The sequence below is a fragment of the Thalassophryne amazonica genome, chromosome 1 (assembly GCF_902500255.1).
Source record: "Thalassophryne amazonica chromosome 1, fThaAma1.1, whole genome shotgun sequence".
NCBI lineage: Eukaryota > Metazoa > Chordata > Actinopteri > Batrachoidiformes > Batrachoididae > Thalassophryne > Thalassophryne amazonica.
The window spans coordinates 107,190,022-107,217,887 of record NC_047103.1 but is presented as its reverse complement, the minus strand read 5'-3'; the positions used below and the strand labels follow the sequence as shown (position 1 = coordinate 107,217,887).

Sequence of the window (27,866 nt, the reverse complement as noted above, 5' to 3'; positions counted from 1 at the left end):
GATCCCGAGCAGCCGGGAAAGCAGGCCGACTGGGTGACTGTGAGGAGGAAGCGTAGTTCTAAACAGAAGCCCCGTGTACACCGCCAACCCGTTCACATTTCTAACCATTTTTCCCCACTCGGCGACACACCCGCCGAGGATCAAACTCTGGTTATTGGCGACTCTGTTTTGAGAAATGTGAAGTTAGCGACACCAGCAACCATAGTCAATTGTCTTCCGGGGGCCAGAGCAGGCGACTTTGAAGGAAATTTGAAACTGCTGGCTAAGGCTAAGCGTAAATTTGGTAAGATTGTAATTCACGTCGGCAGTAATGACACCCGGTTACGCCAATTGGAGGTCACTAAAATTAACATTGAATCGGTGTGTAACTTTGCAAAAACAATGTCGGACTCTGTAGTTTTCTCTGGGCCCCTCCCCAATCGGACCGGGAGTGACATGTTTAGCCGCATGTTCTCCTTGAATTGCTAGCTGTCTGAGTGGTGTCCAAAAAAATGAGGTGGGCTTCATAGATAATTGGCAAAGCTTCTGGGGAAAACCTGGTCTTGTTAGGAGAGACGGCATCCATCCCACTTTGGATGGAGCAGCTCTCATTTCTAGAAATCTGGCCAGTTTTCTTAAATCCTCCAAACCGTGACTATCCAGGGTTGGGACCAGGAAGCAGAGTTGTAGTCTTACACACCTCTCTGCAGCTTCTCTCCCCCCTGCCATCCCCTCATTACCCCATCCCCGTAGAGACGATGCCTGCTCCCAGACCACCAATAACCAGCAAAAATCTATTTAAGCATAAAAATTCAAAAAGAAAAAATAATATAGCACCTTCAACTGCACCACAGACTAAAACAGTTAAATGTGGTCTATTAAACATTAGGTCTCTCTCTTCTAAGTCCCTGTTAGTAAATGATATAATAATTGATCAACATATTGATTTATTCTGCCTTACAGAAACCTGGTTACAGCAGGATGAATATGTTAGTTTAAATGAGTCAACACCCCCGAGTCACACTAACTGCCAGACACACTTGAATGTCAAGTGTGTCTCACTTGACATTCAAGTGAGACACACACAAATTGCTCGTAGCACGGGCTGAGGCGGAGGATTAGCAGCAATCTTCCATTCCAGCTTATTAATTAATCAAAAACCCAGACAGAGCTTTAATTCATTTGAAAGCTTGACTCTTAGTCTTGTCCATCCAAATTTGAAGTCCCAAAAAACAGTTTTATTTGTTATTATCTATCGTCCACCTGGTCGTTACTGTGAGTTTCTCTGTGAATTTTCAGACCTTTTGTCTGACTTAGTGCTTAGCTCAGATAAGATAATTATAGTGAGCGATTTTAACATCCACACAGATGCTGAGAATGACAGCCTCAACACTGCATTTAATCTATTATTAGACTAAATTGGCTTTGCTCAAAATGTAAATGAGTCCACCCACCACTTTAATCATATCTTAGATCTTGTTCTGACTTATGGTATGGAAATTGAAGACTTAACAGTATTCCCTGAAAACTCCCTTCTGTCTGATCATTTCTTAATAACATTTACATTTACTCTGATGGACTACCCAGCAGTGGGGAATAAGTTTCATTACACTAGAAGTCTTTCAGAAAGCACTGTAACTAGGTTTAAGGATATGATTCCTTCTTTATGTTCTCTAATGCCATATACCAACACAGTGCAGAGTAGCTACCTAAACTCTGTAAGTGAGATAGAGTATCTCGTCAATAGTTTTACATCCTCATTGAAGACAACTTTGGATGCTGTAGCTCCTCTGAAAAAGAGAGCTTTAAATCAGAAGTGCCTGACTCCGTGGTATAACTCACAAACTGGCAGCTTAAAGCAGATAACCCGTAAGTTGGAGAGGAAATGGCATCTCACTAATTTAGAAGATCTTCACTTAGCCTGGAAAAAGAGTCTGTTGCTCTATAAAAAAGCCCTCCATAAAGCTAGGACATCTTAATACTCATCACTTATTGAAGAAAATAAGAACAACCCCAGGTTTCTTTTCAGCACTGTAGCCAGGCTGACAAAGAGTCAGAGCTCTATTGAGCCGAGAATTCCTTTAACTTTAACTAGTAATGACTTCATGACTTTCTTTGCTAATAAAATTTTAACTATTAGAGAAAAAATTACTCATAACCATCCCAAAGACATATCGTTATCTTTGGCTGCTTTCAGTGATGCCGGTATTTGGATAGACTCTTTCTCTCCGATTGTTCTGTCTGAGTTATTTTCATTAGTTACTTCATCCAAACCATCAACATGTCTATTAGACCCCATTCCTACCAGGCTGCTCAAGGAAGCCCTACCATTAATTAATGCTTCGATCTTAAATATGATCAATCTATCTTTATTAGTTGGCTATGTACCACAGGCTTTTAAGGTGGCAGTAATTAAACCATTACTTAAAAAGCCATCACTTGACCCAGCTATCTTAGCTAATTATAGGCCAATCTCCAACATTCCTTTTCTCTCAAAAATTCTTGAAAGGGTAGTTGTAAAACAGCTAACTGATCATCTGCAGAGGAATGGTCTATTTGAAGAGTTTCAGTCAGGGTGTAGAATTCATCATAGTACAGAAACAGCATTAGTGAAGGTTACAAATGATCTTCTTATGGCCTCAGACAGTGGACTCATCTGTGTGCTTGTTCTGTTAGACCTCAGTGCTGCTTTTGATACTGTTGACCATAAAATTTTATTACAGAGATTAGAGCATGCCATAGGTATTAAAGGCACTGCGCTGTGGTGGTTTGAATCATATTTATCTAATAGATTACAATTTGTTCATGTAAATGGGGAATCTTCTTCACAGACTAAGGTTAATTATGGAGTTCCACAAGGTTCTGTGCTAGGACCAATTTTATTCACTTTATACATGCTTCCCTTAGGCAGTATTATTAGACGGCATTGCTTAAATTTTCATTGTTACGCAGATGATACCCAGCTTTATCTATCCATGAAGCCAGAGGACACACACCAATTAGCTAAACTGCAGGATTGTCTTACAGACATAAAGACATGGATGACCTCTAATTTCCTGCTTTTAAACTCAGATAAAACTGAAGTTATTGTACTTGGCCCCACAAATCTTAGAAACATGGTGTCTAACCAGATCCTTACTCTGGATGGCATTACCCTGACCTCTAGTAATACTGTGAGAAATCTTGGAGTCATTTTTGATCAGGATATGTCATTCAATGCGCATATTAAACAAATATGTAGGACTGCTTTTTTGCATTTACGCAATATCTCTAAAATTAGAAAGGTCTTGTCTCAGAGTGATGCTGAAAAACTAATTCATGCATTTATTTCCTCTAGGCTGGACTATTGTAATTCATTATTATCAGGTTGTCCTAAAAGTTCCCTGAAAAGCCTTCAGTTAGTTCAAAATGCTGCAGCTAGAGTACTGACAGGGACTAGAAGGAGAGACTATATCTCACCCATATTGGCCTCTCTTCATTGGCTTCATGTTAATTCTAGAATAGAATTTAAAATTCTTCTTCTTACTTATAAGGTTTTGAATAATCAGGTCCCATCTTATCTTAGGGACCTCATAGTACCATATCACCCCAGTAGAGCGCTTCGCTCTCAGACTGCAGGCTTACTTGTAGTTCCTAGGGTTTGTAAGAGTAGAATGGGAGGCAGAGCCTTCAGCTTTCAGGCTCCTCTCCTGTGGAACCAGCTCCCAATTCAGATCAGGGAGACAGACACCCTCTCTACTTTTAAGATTAGGCTTAAAACTTTCCTTTTTGCTAAAGCTTATAGTTATGCTGCTATAGACTTAGACTGCTGGGGGGTTCCCATGATGCACTGAGTGTTTCTTTCTCTTTTTGCTCTGTATGCACCACTCTGCATTTAATCATTAGTGATTGATCTCTGCTCCCCTCCACAGCATGTCTTTTTCCTGGTTCTCTCCCTCAGCCCCAACCAGTCCTAGCAGAAGACTGCCCCTCCCTGAGCCTGCTTCTGCTGGAGGTTTCTTCCTGTTAAAAATGTTGTGAAAGTGTAGTGACACGGACCCACAACAGGGGGCGCAAATGAACGGTCAATAGATGAGCCAAAAGGTAACAATTTAATGTTGTGAAATGTGCACAACGAACATACAGACAATCTCAGAATATAATTACAGTCAAATTACAAAGGTGACGTGTGGGCAGGCTCGAGGATAGAAGATGTCTGTATTGTGTGGGCCGCCAGAAGAGGAGGTACTGCTGGCCCACCACCAGAGGGCGCCCTGTGTGGAGTGCGGGCTCCAGGCACCAGAGGGCGCAGCCGCCTCACAGGAGCAGCCAGGGTGACAGCTGTCACGCATCACCTGCAACAGCTGTTACCAATCATCTGATCGGCAGGAGTATATCAGCAGGACGACGTCTCCACCTCTTTGCCGAGATATCGTTTCTACCGAGAAGGTAATAATCTCAGCTGACTGCTTGACAGTAACTTTTGTGATTTTTGTGAGTGATTGCAGAACTTTCCAACGAGAGGTGGAGGCAGCTTACCTGCCGTTCGGATTCCTGGGTGCGAACGCGCCCTCCTTTAATTGTTCTTTATTCCTCGCCAGCAGTACCAGGCCCGACACGCGGAGGCAGTGGCCACCTGGGAATTCGGGACTTGGCGGCTCCAGTATTCCCGGGGTCTGGTGGCGGAGGAAACCGTGTGGTTCCGGTTCTACTTTGGAGAGGCGTCTCCTATCTTCGAGCCTGCCCACACGACACCTGTGTGAATTTGACTTTGTCCATTATTGTAATCTGTTGTACTTGTTGTGCATATTCACAACAGTAAAGTGTGTTATTTGACCTATTCCATTGTCCGTTCATTTGCGCCCCCTGTTGTGGGTCCGTGTACTTACACTTTCACAACAGTCTGTCCTGAGAAGAGCCGGAACCACACGATTTCCGCCCCCACAGAACCTGGTGAATACTGGAGCCGCCAAGTCCCGAATTCCCAGGTGATCACCGTCCCCGACTGTCGGATCTGGTACTGCTGGCGAAGAATAAAGACAGTCAAGTGTGGGTGTGTGTACACCCAGTAACAACAGCGGTGGGAATGCCACCTCCACCTCTCACTCAATATGTTGCAGAGTACCGCAGTGATTCCTCAGGGGAAAAGAGTGCCGTCCTGCACTCACTCAGCCTCCACAGAAAAAGGAACCGGTACTCCTGCAAACACTCACAATATACAGATATATTGCAAAAGACACAAACGGCTGAGGATATTACCTCCAATGAAGTATGATATCTCGGCGATGAGGTGGAGATGACGTCTGGTCTTTATGGAGTGCGATGATGAAGAATGTGTGACAGCTGTCAGGAATTAATGAGTGACAGCTGTCACTCCCGGCTGTGTCCGTGGCGGCAGCGCCCTCCCGTGCCTGAAGCCCGCACTTCAGGCAGGGCGCCCTTTGGTGGTGGGCCAGCAGTACATCCTCTTCTGGTGGCCCACACAACAAAAAAGGATTTTTTCCTTCCCACTGTCGCCAAGTGCTTGCTCACAGGGGGTCATTTTGACCGTTGGGGTTTTTACGTAATTATAGTATGGCCTTGCCTTACAATATAAAGCGCCTTGGGGCAACTGTTTGTTGTGATTTGGCGCTATATAAATAAAATTGATTGATTGATTGATTATTGCTGATTTAACTCCAAAACATTCAGTCATAGATAGTCCAAACTATACGTTTTTGGAATCTTTGTGATCAGACAAATAGTATAGTTTAAGATGATTGGAGCATCTTTTAATTTTGACCCCTGTGTAATTCTTCAATTGACCCCTACCTGGTTGCCTACTGAAAATTCAAGTGGCCAATTGTTTTTTTGTTGGGTTTTTTTTCCCCAAAAGAGTAAACTCAAATGTGCTGAATTTGGTGCTTGTATCACCATTTGCAGGATTCCTCTAAACATTCAGTTATCTGCTGTACTAATCGCAACTGAGCACCAGCAAATCTGTATCCCTGTACTGTGTTTTACATGTCACTCATGTAATGTGGATCACCACATGTAAACGTTATGTGTGTTATGTATTCCTACCAAATGCTGAAACACAAAACAATTGCTAACAAAAAGCACAGAAGAATTAAGATTTATAACGCCATCGATTTGAACATTGGTCAATCATAACCTATTCTAAACTGACATAATTTTATCAGAACCTTTCCACAGTTTCAAGCACATGTATTTTGTTTAAGTTTCTGGGTGTGAGATTAATGTATTTAGTGTATTTTTCTGTTTATGGTTAGTCAATTAGGAAGTATAATCACATCTACCGTTTCCATCTAAACCAGGGTTCTTCAACTACAGTTCTTGAGGGCTGGTGTCTTGCACATTTGAGATGCGTCTCTGCTTCAACACACCTGAGTCAATTTATGAGGTCATTAGTAGCACTCTGGAAAATGTGACTGCATACTGAGTAGGTAATTCAGCCATTTGATTCAGGTGTGTTGAACCAGGGACACATCTAAAAGGTGCAGGACACCGGCCCTTGAGGGCTGGAGTTGAATACCACTGATCTAAACCATCGGTTACAGATTTGACATGTATCCTGGCACGAATGAGTGGATTGAGTTTACACTCGATCTTCTGAAAATGACAGACTCCAACTCGTCCATGACCTGACTCGTGTTGGTTTGAAATACCTCTGGGCTCTTCCTGGAAAGTCGACGTTGTTTTTTGGCATTGAAGAGGTGATCCTGCAAGTACAATAGATTTACATCAGTGAAAAATGTTGGACAGATACATCCCACACAGAAAATTTTGCTTGTGTTATATCACTATGTGGTCAGCAAAATGGATATGAAATAACTCTTCACTTTATATGAACATTGTTGCATTCATGTAGGTGAGGTATACATTTTGCCATGTTGCTAGATTTTATTGTCAGCAAGTAATACAAATAATTAATTTCACTATGTTTCACAACGCAAGTTTTGCATTCATATGATCGGTTGATTTTACTGTTCGTTCATATGTAGGAGCACAGAGTGCATTTAATTTTTTGCTTCCCCTTCCCTTTCTGTAACAACCAATCACAGCTCTTACAGGACCACATCATACCTAGCAACGGAGTCAACCCCTCTTCTTCACTAAGATAGGAGTTTCTGTCAACTCCTTGCCCAGAGTTGTTCTCAGACACCTCTTGGATCTCTCTTAGGCTGGGAATCCTTGCCAGGATATTTTAGGCTAAGTTAGGACCTCTTTGAGAGGACTTTGAGATGCACTGAGCATATGGGCCCAGGACAATAAATAAAGCCCTCGGGCCCTCATTCCGTGCGACCGACTACCTAGGCCAGTGGGTGCCTTTGTGACCAGATGTGGGCATGTGCATACAGGGACAACCACTCATCACACAGTTTAAAATTTTAAACAAATCACACAATGCATCAAGGAGTTATGACATGTTGTTGGTTCATCCACTAGGGGGCGCTCAGTGTACAAACAGAGGGGCCAGGTTGTGTTGAGGGGCCAACCGTCGTCATACATGTGAAGTTTCAAGTCAATCAGGCAAAGCGTGAAGGCATTATCATGACTTGATGTTCCATGGTGAAGGGTCAAAATGGCAGCCTAGCAGCCATGACTTTTCACTTTATTAGAATCTTTTGATAACTTTTGATCACCATTGTATCATGATGATTTTGACCAAATTTGAAGACGATCGGATGAAATCCCTAGGACGAGTTTGTTCAAATGTAAGTAGTGGAAATGGGCAAAAATGGGAAAAATTTGCTTAAAATTGAAACTTAAAATCAAAATGGCTGACTTCCTGTTGATATTTCACCATGACAGTAAGAGACTATTTTGTGCATCCTAGCATGGTAAATATGTGTACTGAATTTCGTGAGGATGCGACGAAAAACCCCCAATGCGGAGAGGTTTTTGAAAATTTCTAGGGGGCGCTATTTTGCGATTTCACTGCAACCATGTGTGACACCCCCAAGATATCTAATTTTGGATCCGGCCAGACGACTTTGAAAAGTTTGGTGAGTTTTAGAGCATGGGAAGAGGCTGAAATTTCGATTTCAAAAGTGGCAATAATAATAATAATAAATAATCATAATAATAACTAGGACTGCAAGCAGTCATATACGGGCCCTCGTTCCGTCCGACCGCCTACCCAGGCCAGTGGGTGCCCTTTTGGCCACATGTGGGCATGTGCATACAAGGGCAACTACTCATCACAGTTAAAATTTTAAACAAATCACACAATGCATCAAGGAGTTATAACATGTTGAAGGTTCATCCACTCGGGGGCGCTCAGTGTACAACCAGAGGGGCCAGGTGTGTTGAGGGGCCAACCGTGATCACACAGGTGAAGATTCAAGTCAATCAGGCAAAGCATGAAAGAGTTATCATGACTTGTTGTTCCATAGCGAAGGGTCAAAATGGCGGCGCCATAGCGGCCACACCCTTCGACATAAAGAAAAGCTTTCGATAGCTTTTGGTCAGTATCGTCTGTGGGTGATGTGAAAGAAATTTGAAGTGCATTGGACAAAATCCCTAGGAGGAGTTAGTTCAAATACAACATGTGGAAATCACGCCAAAATGAGAAGAAAATTCAAAATGGCCGACTTCCTGTTTAGAGTAGACCCATGGTGCAAGAGACTTTTTTGAACGTCTTTGCAAGTCACGCATGTGTACCAATTTTCATCTCCCTACTCCAAAAAACCCCTATGTGGAGGGGTTTTTGAAAGTTTCAAGGGGGCGCGATTGAGGCATTTTGCCCCGCCCATGGGTGACGTCCCTATGAATTATAAGAGGTTGTTGTGCTTGACCTGTGTATCAATTTTCATGATGATGTGACAAAATTAAAGCCGTCAAAATGAAGAACGTAATTTCATGGCGAATGGGCAATATTCGGCACGCCGCCACACGGGCGCCGTTACTTGTAACTTCACGGCGTTCATCGCCTATGTTCACCAATTTGTTCTGCATGTTTTAGAAGTGGAATGAAGTTGATTGGGCTAAGTATGTGACATCAGGACCTGTTAAAGTAAAAATAGGACCTTTCCCGCCACCACCGGGGGTGCTATGGCGCAGGTGGGAACTTAAGATATGTAGACGTTCAGGGCGGAGCCCTCATCATGTCCAGCAAGGTTGAAGGATCTACGATGAAGTATGTGGGCGTGACAACCATTCGAAGTGAAATGGCGTGCTCCAAAAAGTTCGCCAAAGTTTGACGACCCCTAGCAGCCATGCCTTTTGACTTGACTTTCGTTCAAATGTAAGTAGTGGAAATAACCAAAAATGGCAAACATTTGCTCAAAATCGAAACTTAAAATCAAAATGGCCGACTTCCTGTCGATATTTCACCATGACAGCAAGAGACTTTTTCGTGCGTCCTGGCATGGTAAATATGTGTACCGAATTTCGTGAGGCTACGACGAAAAAAGCCCAAAGCGGAGGGGTTTTTGAAAATTTCTAGGGGGCGCTATTTCGCGATTTTTCTGCGACCATGTGCGTCGCCCCCAAAATATCGAATTTCAGATCCGGCCGGACGACTTTGGAAAGTTTGGTGAGTTTTTGAGCATGGGAAGAGGCCGAAATTTTGATTTCAAGAGTGAGAATATTAATAATAATAATAATAAATAATAATAATAATAATAATAAACAGCGCAATTACAATAGGGTCCTCGTAGGACGTTGCCTACTCGGGCCCTAATAATAGCTAGGACTGCAAGCAGTCATATACGGGCCCTCGTTCCGCGCGACCGCCTACCCAGGGCAGTGTGTTCTCTTGTGACCAGATGTGGGCATCTGCGTACAGGGGCAACCACTCCTCCCACAGTTCAAATTTCAAGCAAATCACACAATGCATGAAGGAGTTATGACATGTTGATGGTTCATCCACTAGGGGGCTCTCAGTGTAGAAACAGAGGGGCCAGGTGTGTTGAGGGGCCAACCGTCATCATACATGTGAAGTTTCAAGTCAATCAGGCAAAGCATGGAGTTATCATGACTTGATGTTCTATGGCGAAGGGTCAAAATGGCGGCACCACAGCGGCCACACCCGTCAACATAGAGAAAAGCTTTCGATGACTTTTGGTTAGTATAATCTGTGGATGCTGTTAAATAAATTTCAAGTGCATTGGACAAAATCCCTAGGAGTAGTTCGTTCAAATACAACATGTGGAAATCATGCCAAAATGACAACAAAATTCAAAATGGCAGACTTCCTGTTTGGAGTAGACCCATGGTGCAAGAGACTTTTTTGTACGTCTATGCAATTCACACGTGTACCAATTTTCATCTCTCTACTCCAAAAAAACCCTAAGGGGAGGGGTTTTTGAAAGTTTCAAGGGGCCGGTATTGAGGCATTTTGCCCCGCCCATGGGCGACGCCCCTATGAATTGTAAGAGGTTGTCATGCTCGAACTGTGTATCAATTTTCATGATGATGTGACAAAATTAAAGCCATCAAAAGGAAGAAGGTAATTTCATGGCGAATGGGCAATATTCAGCACGCCGCCACATGGACGCCGTTACTCGTAACTTCACGGCGTTCATGGCCTACGTTCACCAACTTGCTCTGCATGTTTTAGACGTGGAATGAAGTTGATTGGGTTAAGTATGTGACATCAGGACCTCTTAAAGTAAAAATAGGACATTTCCCGCCACCACCGGGAGGCACTATGGCTGAGGTGGGAACGTAAGATATGCAGACGTTCAGGGCAGAGCCCTCATCACGTCCAGCAAGTTTGAAGGATCTTCGATTAAGTATGTGGGCGTGACAGCCGTTCAAATTGAAATGGTGTGCTCCCAAAAGCTCGACAAAGTTTGACGACCCCTAGCAGCCACGCCTTTTGACTTAATTAGAATCTTTTGATAACTTTTGATCAACATTGTGTTGTGATGATGTTGACCAAATTTGAAGACGATCGGATGAAATCCCTAGGAGGAGTTCTTTCAAATGTAAGTAGTGCAAATGGCCAAAAATGGCAAAAATTTGCTCAAAATCGAAACTTAAAATCAAAATGGCTGACTTCCTGTCAATATTTCACCATGATAGTAAGAGACTTTTCCGTGCATCCTGGCATGGTAAGTATGTGTACCGAATATCGTGAGGCTACGATGAAAAAAGCCCAATGCGGAGGGGTTTTTGAAAATTTCTAGGGGGCGTTATTTCGCGGTTTTTCTGCGACCATGTGCGTCGCCCCCAAAATATCGAATTTCAGATCCGTCCGGAAGCCTTTGGAAAGTTTGGTGAGTTTTTGAGCATGGGAAGATGCCGAAATTTCGATTTCAAGAGTGAGAATAATAATAATAATAATAACTAGGACTGCAAGCAGTCATATACGGTCCTCGTTCCGCGCAACCGCCTACCCAGGCCAGTGGGTGCCCTTGTGACCACATGTGGGCATGTGCATGCAGGGGCAACCACTCATCACACAGTTAAAACTTGAAACAAATCACACAATGCATGAATCACCACCACAGGGGCGCGCTATGGCGCAGGTGGGAACTTAAGATATATAGACGTTCAGGGCGGAGCCCTCATCATGTCCAGCAAGCCCAATGCTGAGGGGGTTTTGAAAATTTCTAGGGGGCGCTATTTCACGATTTTTCTGCGACCATGTGCGAGGCAACCCAAAATATCGAATTTCGGATCCGGCTGGACGACTTTGGAAAGTTTGGTGAGTTTTTGAGCATGGGAAGAGGCCGAAATTTCAATTTCAAGAGTGAGAATAATAATAATAATAATAAATAATAATAATAATAATAATAATAATAAACAGCACAATTACAATAGGGTCCTCGTAGGACGTTGCCTACTCGGGCCCTAACTAGGACTGCAAGCAGTCATATACGGGCCCTCGTTCGTGCAACTGCCTACCCAGGCCAGTGGGTGCCCTTGTGACCACATGTGGGCATGTGCATGCAGGGGCAACCACTCGTCACACAGTTAAAATTTTAAACAAATCACACAATGCATCAAGGAGTTACGACATGAGGATTGTTCATACACTAGGGGGCGCTCAGTGTACAAACAGAGGGGCCGGGTGTGTTCAGGGGCCAACCGTCATCATACATGTGAAGTTTCAAGTCAATCAGGCAAAGCATGAAGGAGTTATCATGACTTGATGTTCCATGGCAAAGGGTCAAAATGGCGGCACCATTGCGGCCACACCCTTCAACATAGAGAAAAGCTTTTGATAACTTTTGGTCAGTATCATCTTTGGATGTTGTCAAAAAAATTTGAATTGCATTGGACAAAATCCGTAGGAGGAGTTTGTTCAAATACAACATGTGGAAATCACGCCAAAATGGCGAAGGGTCAAAATGGCAGCGCCATAGCGGCCACACCCTTCGACATAAAGAAAAGCTTTTGATAATTTTTGATCAGTATCATCTCTGGATGATCTGGAAGAAATTTGAAGTGCATTGGACAAAATCCCTAGGAGGAGTTCGTTCAAATACAACGTGTGGAAATCAAGCCAAAATGAGAAGAAAATTCAAAATGGCCAACTTCCTGTTTGGAGTAGACCCATGGTGCAAGAGACTTTTTTTGTACGTGTATGCAAGTCACACGTGTAGCAATTTTCATCTCTCTACTCCCAAAAAAAAAAACCCTATGGGGACGTTTTTTTGAAAGATTCAAAAGGGCGCTGTTGAGGCATTTTGCCCCGCCCATGGACAACGCCCCTATGAATTGTAAGAAGTTGTCGTGCTTCACCTGTGTATCAATTTTCATGATGATGTGACAAAATTAAAGCCATCAAAAGGAAGAATGTAATTTCATGGCAAATGGGAAATATTCGGCACGGCGCCACACGGACACATTACTCGTAACTTCACAGCGTTCAACGTCTATATTCACCACCTTGTTCTGCATGTTTTAGAAGTGGAATGAAGTTGATTGGGTTAACAATGTGACATCAGGACCTGTGAAAGTAAAAATAGGACATTTCCAGTTACCACTGGGGCGCTCTATGGCAGAGGTGGGAAGTCAATATATGACGACATTCAGTGCAGAGCCCTAATTATGTCCAGCAAGTTTGAAGGATCTACGATTAAGTATGTGGGCGTGACAGCCGTTCGAAGTAAAACGGCGCCCTCCGAAAAGCTTGCCAAAGTTTGACGGACCCAAGGAGCCACGCCTTTTGACATAATTACATTCTTTTGATAATTTTTGATCACCATTGGGTCTTGATGATGTTGACCAAATTTGAAGACGATTGGATGAAATCCCGAGGACGTGTTCTTTCAAATGTAAGTGGTAGAAAGGGCCAAAAACATCAAAAATTACCTCAAAATCTAAACTTAAAATCAAAATGGCCGACTTCCTCTTGACATTTCACCATGATGGTAACAGACTTTTTTGTGTGTCCCAGCATGGTAAATATGTGTACCGAATTTTGTGAGGCTATGACGAAAAAAAAACCCTATGCAGAGGTTTTTTGAAAATTTCTAGGGGGTGCTACTTCACGATTTTGAGGTGACCTTGTGCGCAACTCCCAAAATATCAAATTTCCGATCCGGCCGGATGACTTTGCAAAATTTGGTGAGTTTTTGAACATGGGAAGAGGCCGAAATTTTGATTTTAAAAGTGAGAATAATAATAATAATAAAAAAAAATAATAATAATAAACAGCACAATTACAATAGGGTCCTTGTAGGACGATGTCCTACTTGGGCCCTAACTAGGACTGCAAGCAGTCATATATGGGCCCTCGTTCCGTGCGAACCCCTACCCAGGCCTTCACATCCACTTGTGACCACATGTGGGCATATGAGTAGAGGGGCAACCACTCATCCCAAAGTTCAAATTTCAAGCAAATCACACAATGAATGAAGGAGTTACGACATGTTGATGGTTCATCCACTAGGGGGCACTTAGAGCACAAACAGAGGGGTCAGTTGTATTCAGGGGCCAAATGTCATCACACATGTTAAGTTTCATGTCAATCAGGCAAAGCATCAAGGAGTTATCATGACTTGATGTTCCATGGCGATGGGCCAAAATGGCGGCACCATAGCAGCCACACCCTTCGACAGAGAGAAAAGGTTTTCGATAACTTTTGATCAGTATCATCTCTTGATGCCGTGAAAGTAATTTGAAGTGCATTGGACAAAATCCCTAGGAGGAGTTTGTTCAAATACAACGTGTGGAAATCACGCCAAAATGAGAAGAAAATTCAAAATGCCTGACTTCCTGTTTGGAGTAGACATATGGTGCAAGAGACTTTTTTGTACATCTATGCAAGTCACACGTGTACCAATTTTCATCTCCCTTCTCCAAAAAAACACTTAAGGGGATGTGTTTTTGAAAGATTCAAAAGGGTGCTATTGAGGCATTTTGCCCTGCCCATGAGCAACGCCCGTATGAATTGTAATAGGGTGTCATGCTTGACCTGTATATCAATTTTCAAGATGATATTCCAAAATTAAAGCCGTCAAAATGAAGAACGTAATTTCATGACAAAGGGGCGATACTCGGCATGCCACCACACGGACGCCGTTACTCTTAACTTCATGGTTATCATCGCCTACGTTCACCACCTTGTTCTGCATGTTTTAGAAGTGTAATGAAGTTGACTGGGTTAATTATGTGACATCAGGACCTGTTTAAGTATAAAGTTCCATGGCTAAGCGTCAAAATGGCGGCGCCATAGCGGCAACACCTTTCGACATAGAGAAACGCTTTCGATAACTTTTCATCAGTATCATGTATGGATGATCTGGTAGAAATTTGAAGTGCAATGGACAAAACCCTAGTAGGAGTTTGTTCAAATACAACGTGTGGAAATCACTCCAAAATGACAGGAAATTCAAAATGGCAGTCTTCCTGTTTGGAGTAGACCCATGGTGCAAGAGACTTTTTTTGTACGTCTATGTAAGTCACATGTGTACCATTTTTCATCTCCCTACTCCAAAAAAAAAAAAACCCTATGGGGAGGGTTTTTTGAATGTTTCAAGGGGGCGCTATTGAGGCATTTTGCCACGCCCATGGGCGATGGCCCTATGAATTGTAAGACGTTGTCGTGATTGACCTGTGTATCAATTTTCATGATGATATGACAAAATTAAAGCCGTCAAAAGGAAGAACGTATTTTCATGGCAAAGGAGCGATATTCGAGACGCCACATGGACACCATTACTCGTAACTTCACAGCCTTCATCACCTATTTTCACCAACTTCTTCTGCATGTTTTAGAAGTGGAATTAAGTTGATTGGTTTAACTATGTGACATCAGGACCTGTTAAAGTAAAAATAAGACATTTCCTTTTACCACCGGGGGCACTACGGCAAAGGTGGGAAGTTAATATATGCAGATGTTCAGGGCAGAGCCCTCATCATCTTCAGCAAGGTTGAAGGATCTACGATGAAGGATGTGAGCATGACAGCCATTCAAACTGAAACTGAGTGCTCCGAAAAGCACACAAAAGTTTGACAAACCCTAGCAGCCACGATTTTTGACATAATTACATTATTTTGATAACATTTGATCACCATTGGGTCAGGATGATGTTGACCAAATTTGAAGACGATTGGATGAAATCCCTAGGAGGAGTTCGTTCAAATGTAAGTACTGGAAAAGGCTAAAAATGGCAAAAATTACCTCAAAATCGAAACTTAAAATCAAAATGGCCAACTTCCTGTCGACATTTCACCATGATGGTGACAGACTTTTTTGTGCGTCCCAGCTTTGTAAATTTCGTGAGGGTGCGACGAAAAAACCCCTAAGCAGAGGTTTTTTTGAAAATTTCTAAGGGCGCTATTTCACGATTTTGCTGTAACCTTGTGCGCAACCTACAAAATATCGAATTTCGGATCCCACTGGATGACTTTGCAAAGTTTGGTGAGTTTTTGAGCATGGGAATAGGCCGAAATTTTGATTTTAAAAGTGAGAATAATAATAATAATAACTAGGACTGCGACTGCTTACCCAGGCCAGCGCATCCCATTGTGACCAAATGTGGACTTGTGCATACAGGGGCAACCACTCATCACACAGTTCAAATTTCAAGCAAATCACACAATGCATGAAGGAGTTATGACATGTTGAGAGTTCATCCACTAAGTGGCACTCAGTGTACAAACAGAGGGGCAAGGTGTGGTAAGGGGCTGACCCTCATTACACATGTAAAGTTTCAAGTTAATCAGGTAAACCATGAAGGAGTTATGACCAGTTGATTTTTCATCCACTAGGGAGCACTCAGAGCTCAAACAGAGGGGCCAGGTGTGTTCATGGGCCAACTGTCATCACACATGTGAAGTTTCAAGTTAATCAGTCAAGTATGAAGGATTTATCATGACTTGATGTTCCTGGGCGAAAGGTCAAAATGGCGGCGCCATAGCGGCCACATCCTTCGACATAGATAAAAGCTTTCCATAACTTTTGATCAGTATCATCTCTGAATGCTGTGAAATAAATTTGAAGTGCATTGGACAAAATCCCTAGTTTGGAGTTTGTTCAAATACAACGTGTGGAAATCACGCCAGAATGACGCTAAAATGAGAAGAAAATTCAAAATGGCCGACTTCCTGTTTGGAGTAGACACGTTGCAAGAGACTCAGTTCACAAAATTTTAAAATATGTAAACCGACAAATAATGGATTTGTTGGCTCACTATATGGTTTATTACTATTAATTTTTATAGCTTTCTTTTGCAGTAAAAAATATTGACTTTATATTAATTTTATAGGTGGTTCCTGAAACTTCAGTGCAATTGGTCATATATGAAACAAGTAATGAATGCTATAAGGTAGGTAATGAGCACTCGGAGAGGAAACCCTGTGCTTTATACAAAACAGCCCAGCTTGTCACCAGTGTTATGTAAATGAGGCTGTTACACTCTACTCAGCAGGGTTTAGGGAGAAGGACAGGAAGGAATGCCAAAGTGCTTTACAGTGAAAAAGACCCACTCCTCAAAAGGACCAGATAGTCTGAGCCATGTTGAGAATAAATGTTTTTATATTTTTTGGTAACTGTTTGGTCAAGATTATTTATTTTTTAACATAAAAAAGTTAATATTAATATTTTCAGTTACATTTGTAAGAAGTAACTCTAAAGACAGAACACAAGTATATAAAAAACAGATGTGCAAAGCAAAGGAAAAGATCTTTGGTTTGAAAAAAATTGATTAGTATTTCTTTCATTTATATCTAAAAACTTATAAAGTTTGTATTGATTGTTCAAACAAAATGCTTTGCATGTACTCATTCCATTTATTATGTGTTCTTGCCACTTATGTTGTTTAAGTGTGATTCTGCCCCATCATCAATATGCTGATGAAGTATTCTGCCTTAACCACATGGAGTTTTTAAGTGCCTATTAATAATGTGTGTCCATTTGAGTGTCTAAGAACAAATAGTATTTCAAGGACTCAAAGGATTCAAGGATTCAAAAGAATTTTATTGTCATATGCACAAAAGAACATGTTCCCTGCACAATGAAATGTGTCTACTGCATTTAACCCATCCTAATTGCCAGTTAGGAGCAGAAGTCGCCATTAGGCGCCTGGGGACCAGCTCCAGATGTACATCCCTGCCTTGGTCAACAGCAGGGCTGAGCAAACCAAGACCGACCCATAACAAACGACACACACATAACACACAACACACACAGGCCGGCCCGGTACATAAACACATATAAAAAGCACACACGAGGGAAGAAAGAGAAAAAAAAACTCATAGCCGCTGCGTTACACAGCAGCAATGAGGAAAAAAACCCCCATCAGCACAGAAAAACAATAATCACACAGACAAACAAAGACGCAGGACGACAACCGAGATTTGAAGGTCCAGTTTATCAGAACACTCCGGAGGCAGCCTATTAGGCGCTGTCAACGGCCTTGTCCGACAATCCTGGAAGGGGAGGGGCTCAGCCCTGAGCAGTCCTCTGTCCACAGTCAACATCAGAGCTGGAGAAGCTGAGGGGAGGGGGATGACCAGGGAGCGAGGCTTAAGTGTTGATCTTCTTGAGGAGGTTTTTTATCACAGCGGCCTTGAAGTGCAGCTGTGTTTCGGGAAGCCAAATGAATATCCAGATTAGCAGATGCCTGAAAGATTCCACAGTTCTGAGAACAGAGTGGCTCTCAATACATCTGAATGTAGGATGTGGTCTTTACTGACGGTCAAAGCGGGTTTCCAGAGCTGCAATCCTGCCCGAGATGCTTTCCAGCGTGCGGTTAACACCCGCCGACTGCGCAGCCACTGCCTTCCCAATCGAATCAGTCATGTAGGGCAGCCTGGATGGCCCAATTAATGCTGCTTCCACTTTCTTAATTTTCCAGTAAACCAGCACCATGCCCGCTCCACACAGCAGAAAGCCGGTCACCACCAAGCCAAATATATACACATCTTCGATGTCCTCCACAGAAAGCATGTAAAGGCACATGACCTGCCATCTCCTCCACGAGTCCATCACGTAACCCATCACATGCGTCCCGGCAGGACAGGTTGGGTCCTCCGCCCCCGAATGTCTTGTGGAAAAAATAGTGTCAATTGCGTTCAGAGACCACTTTAACAGATCCATTTTTGTCATTTTCCAGACATGCCACAGAAGCAGGAAAGATAAGGAGGGAGGGAGAAAGAAAAATGTGTCCGTCTTGGCCGAGTGCAAGCTGGCAAAAAAAAATAAATAAATAATTAATTCAAATAAATTAATGTGTTTAAATAGTTGAATCATTTGAGTCTGCCCTGTGATCATGTGATCTGTAAAACTACACACCCTAAATGGGCAGAGTTTGGTGACATCAGTCCCCCATTAAGAAGTTAGGACAGAGCCTCGCTCGGCCCTTTTTGGCCTCTCCACGCTCTCTCGGAGTGATTTGCAACTCTTTCTTTCTTACTTACTGCTTAATTTTTATTTTTGGGGCAAGGCCCCATTGTTAAGCTAAGCTAAGCTACCACGTGGCATTCATTCATCCTTTACTTTTGACAAACTTTAAGTTTGACATGACGCTTTAAGGTGCGTCAAGTCTTTTGAATTTTTAACTTCCGAGCTGAGCTTTTCAAATTAATAGCAAATTTACAGAAAAGCAATTCTCCTTTTTTGTGGCTATTTTGTTTTTCAACGCTTTCAAAGTTTTAACTTTTTCCCTAATTCACAAAGATTTTTAATCTGGTTCCAACAAACTTTTTTTTTAAAAAACTACCAGAAACACCTTCTACCTCTGCGTTCCTGCAAGCTGATGACAGAGCTGATTTCAAACCAGCAGCTATGTTGGGGAGAGTGTGATGCACGGACCCAACACAGGGGGCGTAAATGAACGGTCAATAGATGAGCCAATAAATATAATTTATTGCAGCAAATGTGCACAACAGGTCAAATACTGCTTTTAGTCAGTCGGTCACAAGTACAGCAGGTGACGTGTGGGCAGGCCCGAGGGTAGGAGACGCCTATCGAGAGCCGGGACCCACAAGGTTCCTTCGCCAACGGAGACCTGCAGTACGTCGAAGCCGCCAAGTCCCGAGTCCCCAGGTGGCCTCTGCTTCCAGCTGTCAGATCCGGTACTGCTGGCAGGAACAAAAACAGGTTAAGGGGGGGGTGTGTGAACACCCAGTAAACAGTCAGTAAAAAATCACAGTTCCTTCCTGAGGGAAAAATCCACCACTCCCAGAAAACAGGAACGCTGAGAACGTGCAGTACCAACAGTATACTTAGCAAGTTAGGAAAGTGAGGAGTGGGAACACCAACTCCCTCCAACTTCCACAAACGCAGCTCCAAGCTGCGAGTATACAAAGGTTACGCCTGCAAAACTCAGTAGCAAGTATTGTGCGAACGGCACAGAACGGCTGAGAAAGTTTACCTGCGTGGTAAGCTGATAACTCTGCAGAGATGTGTTGTCTCCTCCAGGCTTTTATGGGGATGATGATGATGATTGCTGACAGCTGTCAGTTCCTGGCTCCTGGTGACACCTGGCGACTGCGCCCTCTGGTGCCTGAAACCCGACAACAGGCAGGGCGCCCTTTGGCGTTGGCCAGCAGTACCTCCTCTTCGGGCAGCCCACACAAAAGGACCCCCCCCTCAACGGGCGCCTCCTGGCGCCCGACCAGGCTTGTTGGGATGTTGCTGGTAGAACTCAGCCAGGAGGGCCAGATCTAGGATGAAGCTCCTCTTCACCCAGGAGCGTTCTTCAGGTCCGTAACCCTCCCAGTCCACCAGATACTGGAGACCCCGACCCCTCCAGTGAACATCCAGGAACCTGCGAACTGTCCACGCAGCCAAACCTCCTGCCCGGGCTGATATTCTGGGGCTGGGGTGCGTCAACGGTCTGCATGGCTCTTTGCCCTCATCCGGGCTTTCAGCAGGGCAGAGCGGGCTGTTCGCCACACCCGACCTCTCCCTCCACAGCCGGAAACAATGGGGGCTGGTACCCCAAACACGCTTCAAATGGGGAGAGGCCGGTTGCAGACGAGACTTGGCTGTTATGAGCATACTCAATCCAGGCCAGATGTTGACTCCAGGCCGACGGGTGCACAGAGGTCACACATCGCAAGGCCTGTTCCAGCTCTTGATTGGCCCGCTCTGCTTGTCCGTTTGTTTGTGGGTGGTACCCGGACGAAAGGCTCACAGTGGCCCCCAGTTCCCTACAGAAACTCCTCCAAACTTGCGAGGAGAACTGGGGACCACGATCCGAGACGATGTTTGCAGGGATACCATGCAGACGTATGACGTGGTGGACCAGGAGGTCTGCAGTCTCCTGGGCCGTCGGGAGCTTCGGGAGCGGCTGGAAGAGTCCCTTCTCCGGTTGATGTACTGCCTTGTCCCTGGCACAGGTGGTACAGGCCCGGACATACTCCCGGACGTCGGCCTCCATTGACACCCACCAGAACCGCTGCCGGACCACTGCCACGGTCCTTCGCACCCCTGGATGGCAGGTGAGCTTAGAACCATGACAGAAGTCCAAAACTGCAGTCCTAGCGTCTGGTGGGACGTACAAACGGTTAGGTGGTCCACTGCCGGGGTCCAGATGACGTGACAGGGCCTCCCTGACGATGTTCTCCACGTCCCACGTCAGAGTGGCGATGATAGTGGACTCCGGAATGATAGTTTCAGGTGGATCTGACAGCTCCGTCTTGACCTCCTCTTCATGCACCCGGGACAGTGCATCTGACCGCTGGTCCTTGGTCCCGGGGCAATAGGTGATCCTGAAGTCAAAACGTCCAAAAAACAGAGACCAACGGGCTTGCCTGGGGTTCAGACGCCTAGCCGTCTGAATATACTCCAGGTTCCGATGGTCAGTGAAAACTGTGAATGGAACCACAGCTCCCTCCAACAAGTGTCTCCACTCCTCCAGGGCCTCTTTCACCACCAGGAGCTCCCGATTGCCGACGTCATAGTTCCGCTCTGCCGGGGTCAACCTGCGGGAGAAATAGGCACAGGGGTGGAGAACCTTATCGGACTCCCCGCTCTGGGACAGCACGGCTCCTATCCCTGAGTCAGAGGCATCAACTTCCACAACAAACTGGTGGCTAGGATTGGACTGCACCAGAACTGGCGCAGTAGAGAACCGGCGTTTCACCTCCCTAAACGTGGCTTTGCACCGATCCGAACAGGTGAAGGGAACTTTTGGAGAGGTCAGGGCTGTAAGGGGACCAACAACCTGACTATAGCCCTTGATAAACCTCCTATAGAAATTTGCGAAGCTGAGGAACTGCTGCAGCTTCCTACGGCTTACCGGTTGGGGCCAATCTCTCACCGCTGCAACCTTGGCCGGATCGGGTGCGACGGAGTTGGAGGAGATGACGAACCCCAGGAAGGACAAAGAAGTACGGTGGAACTCGCACTTCTCACCCTTCACGAACAGCCGGTTCTCCAACAACCACTGCAGGACCTGACGTACATGCTTCACATAAGTCTCAGGATCCGGGGAGAAGATGAGAATATCGTCTAGGTATACGAAGACGAACCGATGCAGGAAGTCCTGCAAGACGTCATTTACCAATGCTTGGAACGTCGCGGGGGCGTTAGTGAGGCCGAAGGGCATGACCAGGTACTCAAAGTGACCTAACGGGGTGTTAAATGCCATCTTCCATTCGTGATACGCATTCCTAAGATCCAATTTTGTAAAGATTTTGGCTCCATGCAGGGGCGTGAACACTGAATCCAACAGAGGCAACGGGTATCGATTGCGAACCGTAATCTCGTTCAGCCCTCTATAATCAATGCATGGACGGAGCCCGAGGAAGAGTTCCAGATTAACCCGGCAGCTAAAGAGTCCCGGATGTAGGTCTCCATTGATTCGTGCTCGGGACGTGAGAGGTTGTACAGTCTACTGGACGGATACTCAGTGCCCGATATCAAATCAAGGGCACAATCATACGGTCGGTGCGGGGGAAGCGTGTGGGCCAGATCTTTGCTGAATACATCAGCGAGATCATGGTACTCAGCCGGCACCGCTGAAAGATTGGGGGAAATGCGGACCTCCTCCTTAGCAACCGCACCGGGTGGCACCGAGGATCTTAAACACTCCCGGTGGCAGGTTTCGCTCCATTGAGCCACAACCCCAGTCGGCCAATCGATCTGGGGACTGTGCTTACAAATCCATGGATAACCCAAAATAACTCTGGAGGTAGAAGGTGTTACAAAGAACACGATCTCCTCCCTGTGGTTTCCAGACACAACCAGTGTTAAGGGCTGTGTCTGGTGTGTTATTAGTGGAAGAAGGGTGCCATCTAGTGCCCGTACCCTCACTGGAGAAGGAAGGGCCACTAGAGGGAGCCCCACTTCCTTTGCCCATCTACTGTCTAGCAGATTCCCCTCTGACCCCGTGTCGATTAGTGCTGGGGCTTGAAGGGTTAAATCCCCACAGAGGATCACAACTGGGATTTGTGCGGATTTTCGTGCATTACCCATGTGTGTATTATGTCCCACCCTTAGCCCAGTCTCTAAGGGCAAGCGTTGGTGTTTAATTGCTTGGGGCATTGTTTCTGCAAATGCTCATTAGAGCCACAGAAAAAGCACTCTCTGCAGGCCAGCCTCCTCTGTCTGTTTTCTGATCTCATTTTGGCCCTGCTCGTGTCCATAGCTTCGTCAGCAGGGGGAGCTATCGTCACACAAAGCGCTCTGGCTCTGGAGCGTGGGGAAGGCGGGGCTGCTTCGGACCGGGAAGGGAGAGGGGTGGCGCGTGCCCGGCCACGTCCTTCGTCTCGCTCCCGTCGCCGTTCTTCTAATCGGTTGTCTAAACGTATGACTAAGTCAATAAGCCCGTCTAAATCCCACGGCTCATCCTTGGCCACCAGGTGCTCCTTCAGGACCGGAGACAGTCTGCTTACGAAGGCGGCGCGGAGCGCTACAGCATTCCAGCCGGTCGTCGCGGCCGCGACGCGGAATGCATACTCTGCAGCGCTCCGACGCCCCTGCCAAATGGACAGCAGCATAGTGGAAGCAGATTCGCCTCGATTAGGGTGATCGAACACCTGTCTAAACTCCCTTAGGAACCCAGTGTATGTCGTTAGGAGCCGTGAATTCTGCTCCCAAAGTGCCGTAGCCCAGGCGCGTGCCTCACCTTGAAGCAAATTAACGACATAAGCCACCTTGCTGGAGTCTGACACGTACATTACTAGACGCTGTGCGAAGATGAGTGAGTACTGCATTAGGAAGTCCGCGCACGTCTCGACACAACCTCCGTATGGCTCCGGGCGGCTTATGTATGTTCAGGGGATGGGGGGGTCCGTTGAATGACCACTGGAGGGTCCCTGTTCAGAAACAGGTCGGCAGGAGGAGGAGCAGCAGCCGCGCCCTGTGCACGCGCTTCCACCTGTGCGGTGAGAGCCTCCATCCTACGATTGAGTAGTACATTCTGCTCGGTTACCAAATCCAAACGAGCAGTGAAGGCGGTTAAGATCTGCTGCAACTCACCCATTATTCCTCCTGCTGGAGCCTGTGCACCTTGCATCTCCATTGACTGTTCAACGGGTGGGTTGAACAGTCTCTGCTGATAACTCGGCAGAGATGTGGTGTCTCCTCCAGGCTTTTATGGGGATGATGATTGCTGTCAGCTGTCAGTTCCTGGCTCTGGTGACACCTGGCGACTGTGCCCTCTGGTGCCTGAAACCCGACAACAGGCAGGGCACCCTCTGGCGTTGGCCAGCAGTACCTCCTCTTCGGGCGGCCCACACAACAAGCTAACCTGTCAGTAAAGCCAGCCAAACAAAGCCTTGGGATCGTGACGGGAAGACCTCTGAATTAAACCTTTGACCCAAGTGAGCTCACACTGCCCAGAGCATAAATATCCACGACGGACAGATCAGACCATACAAAATAACTCTTCAACAGCAGCTAAGTGACCCAGTTGAAAATTCCAGGAAAAAGGTTTGTCGTCAATGGATACAGGTGGCTCCTTTTAAACATATTCATGTTTAATAATTTCTTTAAATTAATTGGCTTCAAAATTCATTACTAAATTCCAATCAGATTTATTTACTTAAAGTTTTAAGCTTTATCTCTCTTTCTTCCATCGTCTCATGAGTTAGTAAGAACTGTGCCCATAAATTAACTTATTTAATCACTGTCCATAAAATGCTAGTAAAATGTTCATTTCTTGTAGAAATTGTAAATAAATTGTAAATATTTCTGTTGTGGTTCATTTTGTGTTAATGAATGTTTAAATTAAAGCATTCATTCATTCATCTTCTACGAGGGTAGGCTGAAACGTTCTAAGGCTCACTATGATGCAGTTAATGCATTAACTGTATCATAGTTATATCTTAGAACTTTTCAGCCTACCCTCATAAATTAAAGCATCTATGCTATAAAGAGGTGGTGTCCCGAGTAATAATTAAATAATAAGTATTAAGCTCTAAATTGTTAATTATTTTGGTGACCCATTATATGGGGCATTGTCCAATCTAGTTCAATTTGGGAGTTTACTTATTCACTATAAATTGCTACATTCCTCTGGTTCCCCGTGTGTGGGTGATTCAGTAATAAATTATTATTATCCTTAAAAATCGTTACATATTATTTTGGTGGCCCGTTGTGAGCTGATCGCATTTTTATAAATGAATATTTTTTACAGGCCCTTAGAAGTGTTCTGATGTAGTGCATCACAGTTGGGTACGCCGGCTGTTTGGTAGCACACATGAAGGGTCTGCAGAGAGCAATAAATACAGAAAAAAAAAAAAAACACTGGCTGTCCTCTCACCTCCTTATGGACATTGCTGACACCCACAACCTCAACAAAGCCTCAGCAATCACTAAAGACTGTATTCACACACAATTGCATTTGTTTTCCTCGTTACCCTCTGGCTTTCCAGAGGGTAACAAGTAAGCAGTATGCACCTTGATGTTGTGTGTGGGCCGCCAGAAGAGGAGGTACTGCTGGCCCACCACCAGAGGGCGCCCTGCCTGAAGTGCGGGCTTCAGGCACGAGAGGGCGCTGCCGCCATGGACACAGCCGGGGGTGACAGCTGTCACTCATTACCTCTTGACAGCTGTCACCCATCTACTCAACGTCCTCTCACTCCATAAAGACCAGACGTCATCTCCACCTCGTTGCCGAGATATCATACTTCATTGGAGGTAATATCCTCAGCCATTTGTGATTGCAATATTTGTATATTGTGAGTGTTTGCAGGAGTACTGGTACCTCCGTCGGTGAAAGCTGAGATAGCGTCGAAGGCACTCTTTTCCCCTGAGGAATCTACAGTACTCTGCAGTTATTGAGTGAGAGGTGGAGGTGGCATTCCCACCGCTGTTGTTACTGGGTGTACACACACCCACACTTGACTGTCTTTGTTCTCGCCAGCAGTACCAGATCCGACAGTCGGGGACGGTGATCACCTGGGAATTCGGGACTTGGCGGCTCCAGTATTCACCAGGTTCTGTGGCGGCGGAAATCGTGTGGTTCCGGCTCTTCTCAGGACAGACGTCTTCTATCCTCGAGCCTGCCCACACGTCACCTTTGTGGATTGACTGTAATTATATTCTGAGATTGTCTGTATGTTCGTTGTGCACATTTCACAACATTAAATTGTTACCTTTTGGCTCATCTATTGGCCGTTCATTTGCGCCCCCTGTTGTGGGTCCGTGTCACTACACTTTCACAACACGACCAAACTTACAGTGCATCCATAAAGAATTCACAAGGCTTCACTTTTTTAACATTTTTTTAAGTTACCTTATTCCAAAATGGAGTAAGTTATTTTCTTTCCGTCAAAATTCTACTCACAGAAACCCATAATGACAACATAAAAAGTTTTTTTATTTTATTTTGCAAATTCATTAAAAATTTTAAAAAACCTAAGAAATCACATAAGTACTCATACCTTTTATTCAGTACTTTGTTGATGTGCCTTTGCTAGCAATTACAGCCTCAAGTCTTCTTGTATATGATGTGACAAGCTTGGGACACCTATCAGTGGGCAGTTTTTCCCAGTACTTTTTGCAGCCACTCCAGCTCCAACAGGTTGGACGGGGAGTGTCTGTGCATAGCCATTTTCAGATCTCTCCAGAGATGTTCAATCAAATTCAGGTCTGGGCTCTGGCTGGGCAACTCAAGGACATTGACAGAGTTGCCCTGAAGCCATTCCTTTGATATTTTGTCTGTGTGTTTAGGGTCAATGTCTTGCTGAAAGATGAACCGTCACTCCAGCCTGAGGTCCAGAGTACTGTGGAGCTGTTTTCATCCAGGATGTCTCTGTACATTAGTGGATTCATCTTTCCCTCACTCCTGACTAGTGTCCCAGTTCCTGCAAGGTTCTGGTTTGGCGGATCCATTCTGTCACAATTCGGAGCCAAGGACTAATCAAAGTACAACCCCAATATGCAGGTCAGCCAAGACACAAGGGGTGAGATAAAAAAAACAGGGTTTTAATCAACAGCAGGTGGTTCACAATTCACAGAACCCAATGTCAAGAAGGTCTGAGCAAAAATACTGTTCTACACCCAATGCAGCGTAAGGTATTCCAAAAACACAAACAGATGTGGGGAAGGTTTTAACAAAATACAATCCAACCCTAAACTTTGGGTGAGGGGAATGAATCAGATAACCAAAGGTAAAAAGGGAAACCAGAACGGAAAACAGAACAAAAAGCAAATCAAAAAATTACTAGTGGTACAACCGTGTGAACAAATAAACCATACAGAAATGGTCCTGCAATGGAAAGACAAACAGAAATGGTTTAAATACACAAACTAATTGGACCATAAGTTGAAATATGTAAGTTATGTCATCATTTGTTAACATCATGATGGAAAAATGTCCAAAAATTTAATTTTTGAAGGAGGTAAAAAAGCATTAATATCATCATTGCAGACTCTTGTACAACCCCAATTCCAGTGAAGTTGGGATAATGTGTAAAATGTAAATAGAAACAGAATACAATGATTTGCTAATCCTCTTCAACCTATTCAATTGAATACACCACAAAGAAAAAATTATTTTATGTTCAAACTGATAAACTTTTTTGTTTTTTTGTGCAAATATTTGCTCATTTTGAAATGGATGCCTGCAACACTTTTCAAAAAAGCTGAGACTGTCCGGAGGCAGTGAGCTAAGGGAGAGCATGCGCATTGTGTTCTGCATGTGTCTGTTCATAATCTTCTCGCCCAGAAGAAAAAAAGAGAGTGTTTACACAGGAGAGAAAAGTGAGAAAATGTTAATGCCTGTTTGAGAAAAGTGTATAAAGTGTGTAATGAGGGGTTTTATAGCCTTAAAACATCTATAATAATTGTAAAAACTAACGCTGACTACTTCGCAGATTTTGCCTATTGCTTGTTATTTTTAGAACATAACTCCCGCGATAAACGAGGGACCACTGTATTCAATATAGGTTGAAGAGGATTTGCAAATCATTGTATTCTGTTTTTTATTTATATTTTACACAACGTCCCAACTTCATTGGAATTGGGGTTGTAAGTTCTCATGTAGCAGTACTATGGAGACTCCTTTCACCACACAAAATGAACAACGTCAAAGTCAAATAGTAGA

At 44.5% G+C, this 27,866-nt stretch overlaps 1 long non-coding RNA gene across 1 annotated transcript; it reads right to left on the bottom strand.

Moving 5' to 3' along the window:
* Positions 1–678: 678 nt before the first annotated feature.
* Positions 679–26,623, bottom strand: LOC117520097. The gene is made up of 3 exons (XR_004563532.1): positions 26,329–26,623; positions 13,604–13,609; positions 679–689 (listed from the first exon to the last, which is right to left on the bottom strand). It is a non-coding gene; the product is annotated as an uncharacterized LOC117520097 (long non-coding RNA).
* Between the last annotated feature and the right edge of the window lie 1,243 nt (positions 26,624–27,866).